The sequence below is a fragment of the Sorex fumeus genome, unplaced genomic scaffold (genome assembly GCF_029834395.1).
Source record: "Sorex fumeus unplaced genomic scaffold, SorFum_2.1 ptg000063l, whole genome shotgun sequence".
In the NCBI taxonomy this organism is placed as follows: Eukaryota; Metazoa; Chordata; class Mammalia; order Eulipotyphla; family Soricidae; genus Sorex; species Sorex fumeus.
This window is the reverse complement of record NW_026606120.1, coordinates 46,276,253-46,284,068: the sequence shown is the minus strand read 5'-3', so window position 1 is coordinate 46,284,068 and position 7,816 is coordinate 46,276,253. Positions and strand designations below refer to the sequence as shown.

At 53.8% G+C, this 7,816-nt stretch overlaps 1 protein-coding gene across 2 annotated transcripts in view; it reads left to right on the top strand.

Moving 5' to 3' along the window:
* The first annotated feature begins 501 nt into the window (after window positions 1–501).
* RPH3AL (rabphilin 3A like (without C2 domains)) overlaps window positions 502–7,816 on the top strand; it is a 93,473-nt gene continuing 86,158 nt past the window's right edge. The window contains exon 1 of one of the 2 annotated variants that reach the window (XM_056127261.1): window positions 502–588. The gene's annotated coding sequence lies outside the window, so the exon portion shown is untranslated. Of the gene's footprint in view, window positions 589–6,354; window positions 6,447–7,816 lie in introns of those variants that run through there. The other variant, XM_056127262.1, reaches the window with a different exon arrangement.

Below are 7,816 nucleotides of genomic sequence, written 5' to 3'. Positions count from 1 at the left end.
AGCACCCGCTGGCTGCTATTTCTCCCCCAGTTGGGTAGCTCAGCATGAGCAGGTGCGTGTTTCAGTGGAGCTCGTCCCGGAGACCCCAGCAGCCAGTGACGATGCCAGAGGCTTGGCAGGGCCTGCAGTGCCTCGCTGTTCGTCTGCTCTGCTCTGTTCCCGGCTGGTCCCCTCTTTCAGCCAGGGGCCGTGCCCCACCGTCGCCTGGGGCTTTGGCAGTCTTCACTGTGGTCCTCGGTGATGGGCACCCCAAGCTTCTGCCAGGCGGGGGTTGGGGGGGACTGTGCAGAGGAGCTGGCAGCTGGTTCCCAGTCCGTGCACTGCTTAACCTTGGAGTGGGAACAGAGAAACGTCTGTTTGTGTTTCCATGAATGAGAGGGGACAGCTGGGCCGCAGATAGCAACCCGGTCAGCTGGGTCTAGCCTGGCCACTGCCTGTGAGCAAACAGCCAGCACCCGAGTCCCCGCCCCGGCTCGGTGAGGAGGACGGAAGAGGGATGGGAGAGGGACTGGGCAGGGCAGAGGAGCGGCCCGAGTGCTGGAGTGTGGGGCCCTGCCTGCTGTCCCAGGACTGGACTTTACCATGCAGGTGAGCAGGGAGAACCGGTCCTCTTTCCAGAAGCTTCTTAGCTGTATGGGGTGATTTTTCCTGGGCTCTTGCAACGATCCTCTCCCCGGTGTGAGGCAAATCCAATTTCCTCTCCACAAATTCAGTTTGGCACTTTCCAGACACACAGCTCACAGGCATGGAGGCAGCCACGTGTGTCTGCTGAGAAGACAGATGGCCTCCGCCTCCCTCCGGGGTGGGGCTGGGCAGCGTGTGTACCCTGGGGCCACACCCGCCACCTGGGGCCTGGGCTCCTCACTTGCTAACCCCGACCCCTTCGCTGTTCTTTATTTGTGCCATCAGTCTCTGATCTGATGGTCTGGTGAATTCCATGGGTTCTTTTTCAAAATAACCCACCTCCAGGACTCAGAGGAAACCTGTTACACTGAGTTACCAGAATATTTCTGAAAAACAAGAGCTGTGTCAGTGTGTGTATGTGTGTGTGTGTGTGTGGTGCCAAGGAGTGAGCATGACCTTATAGGTACAAGATGAGTACTCTACTACTGAGCTACATTTTCCACCCCCAAAAGAAGCTTTTGATATATAAATCTGTGCTTTTTTTTTCACCATTAAGTACAACAGTCTTGTAGTGTGTCTAACTGGAGTAACTGGCTGGTTGGTGGGCAGACCGGGGGCCTTCTCCCAAGTGGTACTCAGGAGAACCAAGGTCTCACTCTGGTTCTCAGCCAGGCAGTGATGGCTGACGGTGTGGTGCCCTCAGACCCCTCAGGGTCTGGGATTTGTAGGTCACTGCAGCCGGCTTGGGAACCTCCAGGACCTGGTGATGTTCAAGGGACCATGTGGTGCTAGGGACCGAGCGGGGCCAGCTGCATGTAAGGCACGTGCCATAACCCTGGACTATTTCTTGCTCACAGATGATGTGATTTAAAAGCAGTGATGAGCTTGCACAAATATTCTGGGGTTTCTGCTACTCTCTGTGAATCTATTGATGACTGAGGCTTGGGTACTGATAGTCTGACCTTGGTGTGTCCTGGGTACTCACTGTCAGGTAGCACTGTTTTCCCGTTGTTCATCGATTTACTCAAGTGGGCACCAGTAACGTCTCACAACAAATTATGAGACTTGTTGTTACTGTTTTTGGCATATTGAATACATCACGGGGAGCTTGCCAGGCCCTGCCATGCGGGCGGGATACTCTTGGTAGTTGCTGGGCTCTCCGAGAGGGGCGGAGGAATCGAACCCTGGTCGGCTGTGTGCAAGGCAAATGCCCTACCACTGTGCTATCACTCCAGCCCTGAGAATGCATTTTTTTGTGGGCTTTGGTTGTCACCTGATTTTTGTTGAGATACTGTGATTTACAGTACTGTTTGTGGTAGTTTCCTGCCTAAAGCATTCCAACACTGGAGTGAGTACCCACCAGGGACCCAGGGATATGCTCCCCCAAACCTCCAGTAAGCTCAGTTCTGTAGACGAAGTCTCTAGTTCCGATGTCTTGGACGTTTGTTGTTCCTTTACTATGTTTCATGACATAAGAGAGAGATCTTTTTTGTTTTTGATTGGGGGGGTGATGACAACTAAACTTCTGAAGTTCTACAAAATTGTAAATCAGTATAAGTTGATGTTTTTTTCCAGAAGCTGCATCATTTTTTTATAGATATACAAGTTAAAAAATTCATTGTATGAATAATTCTATGCTAATACATTTTTAAATTTACACGAAGTAGATAAATCCTACAAATACACAATTAGCAAAAGTGAGGAGAATTTAAAAAATTTAAAGGAGAATCTGAATAGGCCTATAAAATATAAAAGTACATTATAACATTCAAAGGTATTGTTGATTTAATGTTAAAAAATATATTATAGATGATGCGTAAGTATCTGCATTAATAAGTAAAAGGGGGAGAAAAGGCTAGATGTTAAAAAATCACCTGAATAGACATAGAAAGAAAATTCAAAGTAAACGAAACCTAATTCATTATTTATTAAGTGTAAAAATCTTAGCAAGCTAGGAATAATGGACATTATTTGATGTTGCAGAGGGCAAGCATGAGTGAATGCTGTACTCAGTGGCAAAGTGTTGAGAAATTTGTCTTGTTTTTTGAAGAATCTCCTTTATTCTTCCCTGCAAAACTGATTTTCAAGACTGTGAACTGCCTAAGCTGTTGCTTGCCCATGAATTATCATTTCTTTAACTATGAGCGATAATCTAGCTGAATCAAGTACTCTTGGTGAGAAGCTCATTCTATTGAATTTTGCTTATGTAATTTTTCTATATTCCCTCCCTTCTTTTCAGTCCTGTAGAGTTTCATTTGATAGATCTGCTGTGAATCTTACGGGACTTCTTTTGAATACAAGTTCCTTCTTGGATCTTGCTACTTTCATCATCTATCTCTGTCTTTGACTTTTGTCATTGTCATTAAAATGTGTGGTTTTATTTAGTTTTTTTTTTTTTTGCCATACCACTGTGTTCAGGGCTTACTCCTGGCTCTGTGCTCAGGGATCACTCCTGGTGGAGCCAGGGGACCATATAGGGTGCCAAGGATTGAACCCAGGCCCACTACTTGCAAGGCAAGAACCTTACCCACTGTACTATCTGTCCCCTCCTCTGAGAAATTTTTATGAATTGCTTCTTTGACAAGCGGTTCTTTGTTGAAATCACGGCCTTGTTCCTCAGAGCTTCCAGTGATTTGTATATTGTTCCTCTTGAGCACTTCCCGTAGTTCTCTATTGTGCTGTTCATTTCTTTTGAGACTCTTTTCTATTATTTTCTAGAGGACTGGAGTGATAGCACAGTGGGTAGGGCGTTTGCCTTACAAGCGGCCAATATGGCCGACCTGAGTTCAATTCCTCCGCCCCTTTCGGAGAGCCTGGCAAGCTACCAAGAGTATCTTGCCCGCATGGCAAAGCCTAGCAAGCTACCCATGATGTATTCGATATGCCAAACACAATAACAATTGTCATAATGGAGACGTTACTGGGCCTGCTCGAGCAAATTGATGAACAACAGGAGGACAGACAGTGGCAGTGATTTTCTAGAGACCCCCTCTATCTCATCTTGGAGCTCTCCTGCTTTTCCCTCAGCTCCTGTTACACTGTTGCTGAGGGCTTCCGTTGAGTTGTTTTTCTGGTTCTTTCCCTTCTGATTAGAGTTTCCCATCTCTGCTCTCATCCTTGCTAGTGCTTCCCTGACTGCCTGTACCATCACTCCTTGGAGCTCATGAATCCCCTTGTGGCAACTCTGCGGCCACTCTCTGAGGTTGCCCAGCTGGGGGATGCTGGCAGAGCCTTTGTGCTGTTACCTTCTCCCATTGAACTTACGGCTCCTTAGGGGTCCGGCATAGTGTCTGTTGTGCACCGAGAGTGAGTTCTGGTAGTTCCTTCCCTCTGGGGAGCCCTGAAGACTCAAACTGAGTGCTGCTCCCTCCCTTCCCTACTGGTCCTCACCCAGTGACAGGAGATAGAGATGCGTGTGCAGGGAGATGTTATGGGTATTGCTTGGGGTATTGATGTGGGGCAAGGAATGAGTGCGTACGCAGCAGGCCTGGCATCTGGACATGAGCCTGCAGAGATGGCAGAGAGCAGATAAGGAGGCTCCAGAGCCCAGGTGAAAGGAGAAGGGACATACTGGCCAGGAGGCCCACCTCACCTGGGCAGTGAGTGGGCCAGCAGAGGGCTGAGGCTCTGTGTGGAGCTGCAGAGATGGTGGGGGCGGGCATGGCGGTTGCTGAGATCCCGGCCAGAGCTGTATTTTTGTGGGGAGGTAAGATTTTTTGTTTTCCTTCCTTTGGGGGCCACACCCTGTGATGCTCAGAGGCTACTTTCAGCACAGTGCTTGGGGGTCACTCTGGCACTCAGGTGACCATGCAGTGATGGCATCAAACCCGGCCCTCCTGTAGGCAAAGCACATCCTCCAGCCCTTTGACCCACCCCTCCAACCCCTCCAGAAGTGTTTCCAAGCCTAGAGCCATTTTCTGAGGCAGCTGTCCTATGTGATCCACTGAAATGCTGGGCCTGGCTCCATCCTGCCCGTGTGTGGACCCACACCCCTGCCAACCCCCGGCGGCCCGAACCAGCTGCTCACTGTGCCATGCCTCACCCACTCTGTGCAGTTCTCTGGGGGCTTGAGGCGCACACCAGACAGAGGGGGCTGGGGCAGAGGAGCCGTGGGTGTGTCCACCCTTCATTTTCCTTCAGGAGCTTCTCAACCCAGTTGTAACAGAGACGGGTGGATGGGGTCACTGCACTGGTCCTGCAGGCCACTCGTAGACTGTGGGTGCTTGGCCTGGGCAGCAAGTGGTCTGCAGGGCCCAGTTGGGTCTTCTGGGAACAAAGAGGAGCCCCACTGAAGCCCGGTCCGCCACAGTGTGGTGCTCATCCATGCTCTGGCCATGGTGGGGCCTGGGTTTGTGATTTGGGGGGATGTTTCCTGGAACAGGCACTGGAGCACAGAGCAGACAGGCTGCAGGGTGGGGAGGACCCCCTGTAGAGGGAGCTATGGCACAGCAAGGGGCATCTGAGTTGCCCACCAACCCGCCCACCCACCAGCCTGCAGACAAGGTGCCTGTAAGCTGTAGCCGTCCTGCCCTCCTGCCCTCTTATGCTGTTGGCATTGCCCATGGCCTGTGCCAGCCTGTGCTTCTGCTTCAGGCACCTCGCCTCATCACAACCTTCTTCCAGATCACTTGCCTTTTTTTTTCTTTTTTGGGTCACACCCGGTGATACACAGGGGTCCTGTCTCTGCACTCAGGAATTACTCCTGGTGGTGCTCAGGGGACCATTATGGGATGCTGGGAATTGTACCCCAGTGAGCCGCGTGCGAGGCAAACGCCCTACCTGCTGTGCTGTCACTCCAGCCCTCACTAGCAATTTTTGATTTTGACTGTGGCATTGTGTCCCCACTCCCACCCTGGCCTTCCGGGGCTGAGTTGATGAATCACTTGGCTGAGCAGGTCCGAGCAGGACAGGGGAGGTGGACCCGACACTGAATCCCACACAGGGCCCCACTTCCCAAACGCCAGAGGCAGGAGCCCTCACCCCCACCCCAGACCGTGACGCCACGGTATCCCAGGTGGGCAGTAAGACTGTGAAGGTTAGTGGGAGGACCACGAGGGAGTGCAGGCCACTCACCCTGTGTGGGCATCCTGTCAGTGGACTCTCTCCTCAGGGGAGTTGTTAAGATTGGGGGGGATGGAGAGAAAGCCCAGCAGGGACCGAAAGGACACCTCCTCCCCCATCAAAATCTGGGAGACGAGGCCACATCCAGACTCCTGGCAACCAGCATATGTTCAGGGAGGGGTGCGTGAGCTGTGAGGAGGCTGGAGGGACAGTTGGGGCCAGGTGATGGACGGGCTCTATGCCTTTTGGCAGCACACAGCCACAGAAGATGGTTCGTGAACAAAGGAACCATCTGATCTGATGTTGGCTGAGAGTGAGGGACACAAGGAGGGTCCCAGGAAGGCCAGTGACTGTCAGGCATGTCTTGCTATAGTCTGACCAACAGGGGCAAGAGGTCCCCCAAGGGAGCGACCCTGTGGATAGCTCACTCCCCATGGCTCTCACCTCAGCTCACAAGGGAGTCTGGGGTGAGATGCTCCACACATCCCACACTCAGGGGGCGGTCGGGGGTGAGGGGCTTCCCCAGCAGCAGGCTGGGAGATGCCTGCCGGGACCACTCCTGCCCCGGCACTGCGTGACAGGTGGAGGAAATGTTGGTGTCTGGGCTCACCTTATCTTGCCACTATTATCATGTTTCCCGTCTCATAGTAACAGAGCAGATGTCAGGCCTGTTGCTAAGGGCTCCCTGGAATAGTAACACCGGCTGGAGGCCCTCGGCCGCGGCAGGCATCGGAGCTGCAGGGAGGATTGACTCGGAGCAGGTACTATCCCGTCTTGGTCGCGGTTTGTTTGTTTGTTTGCTTTGGGGGGGTCACACCTGGCGGTGCTCAGGTCTTACTCCTGGCTCTGCACTCAGGGCTCCCTCCTGGTTGGGCTTGGGGAACCATCTGCGGTGCTGGGGACCGAAGTTAGGTTGGCCGTGTTCAAGGCAGATGCCTCACCTGCTGGACACTGGCTCCAGCCCCGTGACTCTTCTGGCTTCACCCCTGCTGTCCGCCTCCTGCACTGATCTGCCCCGGCCCCCCCGACCCTGTGCAGCTGGGCCTTGGGGGCTGCCCCGGGCTCCCAGAGCTAGTCTGGATGAAGGGCTCCTGTCTGAGAGGCGGAGATGGGGACTGCTGCTTCAGCTCAACGGGCACCACCAGCATGAAGCATCTGTTCTGGCCCCACACGGCTCCCTGGAGAAGGGGCCCCTCTGCTGGAACCCTGGTCCTGGCACATGCCGGGGGATGGGGGAGCGGTACAGGGTGGGCTTTTCCGCCCATTTCTTGTACCTCCTGTCTACCGCCCTCTTTCCCTCCTGTCTGCCTTCCGTGTCTGCTGCCAAGGTTGGAAATCAGACCAAACAGCTCAGGGCAGGCTGAGGCGGGATCCTGCCCCCTGGCCGGGGCTTGCACATGGATCTGCGGCAGCTGCTTAGCCATTATTTTTTCCTTTTTTGGTGTTTTCTGGGTTTATGACTGGCTGCGTACTCAGGGATTACTCCAGGCAGGGCTCAGGGGACCCAATGGGGCACCGGGGATTTGAACCCAGGTAGGTCGTGTGCAAGACAAGCACTGTACCCGCTGTACTACAGCTCCAGCCCCAGCTTTCTCCACTCTGGCCCGCTGCTCAGACACAGCCCCCGCGTGGCAGGATGCCGGGGCGCCCTGTCTTGGCACATGGGGGCCTGGAGCAGATGCCCAGCACTGGCTGGTGACTCTGGTTTCCTTTTGCACCCAGAGCCCCCTCCTGGACCCCTCCACGTCCTCAGCCCTTCCATCCCACCTGCCTCTTTCCCACCCTTCTCCTCCCTGTGGGGTAAGACCCAGACTCAGGCTCCCCAGCTCATACCAGACCCCCGTTTGCTCTGGGCAGCTGAACGCATGGGAGAATCCCTGACTGGAAGCGGCCAGGATCTAAGGCAAGAAGCTGCTGGCCCCGGGGAGGTAGGGGGTGCCCAGGAGGAGAATGGAGCTCTCCTGCTCGGCAGATTCCCGGACCCTGTGCTTGCCTGGCAGTGGGGAAGTGGGTCCTCTGCAGAGGGCGGTGTGTATCTGCTTTGGGTGTCTTGTTCCATCTGGCCATGTCAGGGACAGCTGCAGGCTGGCATGGGTCTATGATCATCATTGTTACTCTCATCGTCCCCCTT